Source organism: Macaca thibetana, chromosome 10 (assembly GCF_024542745.1).
Source record: "Macaca thibetana thibetana isolate TM-01 chromosome 10, ASM2454274v1, whole genome shotgun sequence".
Lineage (NCBI taxonomy): Eukaryota > Metazoa > Chordata > Mammalia > Primates > Cercopithecidae > Macaca > Macaca thibetana.
In genome coordinates, this window is record NC_065587.1 from 15,205,524 (window position 1) to 15,209,719 (window position 4,196).

General features: G+C 40.6%; 1 long non-coding RNA gene across 1 annotated transcript; it reads right to left on the minus strand.

Annotated features, from left to right (window-relative positions):
* Nucleotides 1-2,431: 2,431 nt before the first annotated feature.
* On the minus strand, nucleotides 2,432-3,967 carry LOC126963793 (uncharacterized). Its single transcript, XR_007729235.1, has 2 exons — nucleotides 3,398-3,967; nucleotides 2,432-3,172 (listed from the first exon to the last, which is right to left on the minus strand). It is a non-coding gene; the product is annotated as an uncharacterized LOC126963793 (long non-coding RNA).
* Nucleotides 3,968-4,196: the final 229 nt, after the last annotated feature.

Below are 4,196 nucleotides of genomic sequence, written 5' to 3' on the forward strand. Positions count from 1 at the left end.
CATTGCTATGTTGTTAGTCATGTCATACTCTACCCCCTGGATATTAGGATCGATGTCACAGGGTGAGTGTACACCGACGGCGATATTAAAACTAAAATCATGCTCTCCATCCCTGGATATTAGGAACAACGTCACAGGTAGGTGTAATGACATTATTAATTATTAAACATCAATGATTGATTTTAATAATTATCAATGATAATATTAATTAATAGTATGACATCATTAATTATTGATAATATTTTAAAGATATGATTATGATTAATAATATTAATGTCATTTAACAATATTAGTTCTTAATATTAATTATTATTTTATCACTAACATCACTTAGTATTGATTTAAGTAACAATAATTGCTGATATCATTATTTTTTTATTAATAGTGATATTACTATTAATACTAATCATTAACATTTTTAACCAGTATTAATTTTTACTATCTTCATTGTGATTATTAATATCGATTATTACTATTAATTTTTATATTTATTAATATTAATAATTAATAGACTTGTTCCTGATATCCGGGGGGGAGAGGATGATATGACTCCCAATATCGCTGAAAGTGTACATCCCTGTATGTTGTTATTCCTAGTAGCCAGGGGGTAGGGGATGACATTCTTGAAACTATCGCAGTGGGTGTACATCCCTTTGATCATCTGGTTCCTTATATCCTGGGTGGGAGAGGATGATATGACTTCCAATATCGTAGGGGGCATAGACCTCCCCCGTGATATGTTTCCTAATATCCAGGGGGCGAGAGGATGATATTAGTCTCAATATCATCCTCTTTCGCAGGAGGTGTACACTCCCTAGTGATATTGTTCCTAATATCCAGGGACAGAGAGGATGATATCACTACCAATAGAGCAGGGGGTGTACACCCCTTCTGTGACATTGTTCCTCATAGCCAGTGGGGGAGAGGAAGATATTACCCCCAATATCGCAGGGGGTGTACACCCCCTTGTGATATTGTTCCTTATATCCCGGGAGGGAGACGATGATACTGGTGGCAATATCGCAGGGGGTGTACACACCCACTGTGATATTGTTCCGAATATCCAGAGAGGGAGAAAATGGTATGACTCCCAATATCACAGAGGGTGTACATCCTCCTGTGATATTGTTTCTTACATTCAGGGGGAGAGGATGATATTACTCCCAATATCACAGGGATTGTACACACCTCCTGCGATATTGTTCCTAATATCCCGAAGGGGAGAGCATAATCTTACTCTCAATACCGCAGGGGGTGTGCACCTCCTTTGTAATATTGTTCTTAATATCCATGATGGGAGAGGATGATATTACTCCCAAGACTGCAAGAAGTGTACACTGGGGTTTCACCGAAGCAAATCTCACCATGGGAACTTGTACTACCTTGAGCATTCAGACACTGCTTGCTCGTGTGTTATCAGCTCGTTTTTATTTTTAAAAGATGGGATCTCACTCTGTTACCCAGGCTGGAATGTACCAGGCTCGAATTCCTGGGCTCAAACGCTCCTCCTGCCTCAGTCTCCCCAGTAGCTGGAACTACAGAGGAGTGCCACCACACCCTCCATCAACTCTTCATTGCTGCTGTAGGCCACGTGGCTCCACCTTCACTTCCTCCCACCTCAAACACTTGACCCTTCTGTCTGCAATGCAGTGCACTGTGTAGTAAGAGGGAGCCTTTACCTCCTTAATTTATTAGAATCCTTGGACATGGGCTGTCTCTAAGCTGCTGTTCTAAAAATGAGCCAACAATGGCCTGGGCCTATGGACCCATGGGGTTGTTTATTTCTTCACTACAGATTCACATCTGTTAGCTCAAAAGCCCACTGCTGCCAAACTCAAATTTGTGCACATCCAGTTATTGTAAAAAATAGTCCCAACAATTAAACTGTTAGCCATTTAGAGCTTGCCTGCTTTGCATGCCCTGTGAAACCTCACAGGACAAGTGTTATCTATGGATGAGCTGGAGCCTCAAAATTCTAAGGCCTCCAAGCTGCTGCCACCCTTGGGAGCTCTCTGACCCGAGACCCTGTGAGACATCACTAGACAAGTAAGCCCCTCTTCCCTCCCCTTCTCCTCCCGAGTTCCCTTCCACTCCTCACTTCCCCTTCTAGCCATAAACCTCTACAGAACAAATACTCAAAGTCATTTAACAAAATCCAAATAAAAACTTCCATTAAGCTAGAAATATGAGCAATAATTATCACATCAAAGCCAACTCTCAGAAACCAACAGCAAAATCATACTTTGTTAAAAATAAAATCAGATCAAATTTAAGAATTTTTAAGGTGATTGTGCATGCAAAAGAATAATTTGTGAACATGGTAAGAAGCAGCCCAGCAGTTACAGCGCAGCTTACAAAGCAAGAATGAGGAGGCACCTTCACCTCTGTCTTGCAAACAGAGCTGCACAAGCTTATTTGTATCGGCTTCATGTTTCCAGGTTGGCAAGGAAGAAAAGCTTAATTTTTATTTGTGGGTAGAGCCAGCATTTGAGGGGAAATCAGGATCAATTTAGTTTCAGTTACATGGCCATAGCTAGTCGGTTCAGGGCCTCTTTCCCTCCCTTCCTTCCTTCCTTCTTCCTTCCTTCCTTCCTTCCTTCCTTCCTTCCTTCCTTCCTTCTTTCTTTCTTTCTCTCTTTCTCTCTTCCTTTCTTTCTTCTTTCTTTCGACAGGGTATCATACTCCAGGCTGGAGTGCAATGGCGCGATCTCAGCTCACTGCAACCTCTGCCTCCAGGGTTCCAGTGATTCTCATGCCTCAGCCTCCTGAGTATGTGGGATTACAGGCTCACACCACCACACAAGGCTAATTCTTTTGTACTTTTTGTAGAGACGGGGTTTCACCATGTTGGCCAAGTGATCCACCCGCCTCGGCCTCCAGAAGTTCTGGGATTACAGGCCTGAGCCACCACACCTGGCCATCTATTTTCTTGTTTCTTTTTAACAATTGCCCAATTCGGGTCATTCTCTCAGTCGGACTCAGGGTGTGACCCACTGCTTAGCGCTACGCTCGGTTTCCACATGACTTGGTCTCCATGCTGTCTGAAGATCATGAAGCAGAGTTTCAGTAGGTTTTTTCTTTTTTTGACAATTCCAATTGAAGCAGTTTTTGTTGCTCCATCCTCCTGAGATCACGTGATGAGTCAGTGGCTGCTGACAAGCACTGAAGACTCCTGAGAGAAGCAACAGATAGGAAATGTTATCAGTAGGACTAATGAGAGGATAATGCCAAGAGTTTGGAAAGTACCCCGAAACTAGGGTCCCCAAGAGCCAAGATTTAATCTCTTGATTTAACTAGATCAGTTGATGATGTTTTCCACATCTGCTGGAGAACCTGGACCTAGCCTTTTATATTTCTAAAGATCCAAGATTTGGGCATCTATTCCTGTCATACTTACATAGAAATAGCATTTGTTTTTTCTTCTTCTGGTGCGGCAGTTTCAATCCAATGAGTTTTCCTGGTTTGCAGCTTGGATGTCTCTGGTGATATCATCAGGTTTCTGGTGAACTTTCTGTGTGGCCAACACAGCCTCAGGCACCGAGGTTGTCCAGGTATAACCTGTTGTAACTATTTCTCTGAAGTCTCTATCAAGTCATCCAGCTCCCATTCGCAGGGCTGTAAGGCTTAAGAACAACTCCGGTTTAATGGGTTCAACAGTGTGAATTAAAAGTTATCAGACACCTACACTTGAGTCTTTTTTTATGAATCTCTTGAAATTTTGTGTCATAGCGATTTGCAAGTGCTTTCAGGAAAGCATCAGAGTAAATGATAACCGCCTGGTGTATGACAAAAAAAAATTAAAATGGCCATGGTTAATGATCTCATGAGAGTTCATTTGAATTTTCATAAGAAAATTTAGTTATTCATGTGATATATGACATTTTAAAATAACAACTGGAATTATAACTGATAACATTATCCCAGGACATATCAGATTTTAGAAATTTCATACAATTTCTGGAATACTTACATTAATAACATATATCTATACAAACATAACATGATACTATGTAACAAATAGCATCCTTTCTTATTTGATAACATAAAACATAAAAGTATAAAATACCAGGAGAAAATGTAGGACATTTTCATAATGTAAAAAATAAACGACAAGGAAAGTTAAATGGCAAATGACTGACTGAAGAATATATTTGCAGTACATGTGACAGACCACAGGTTAATATGCAAGAGTGTCT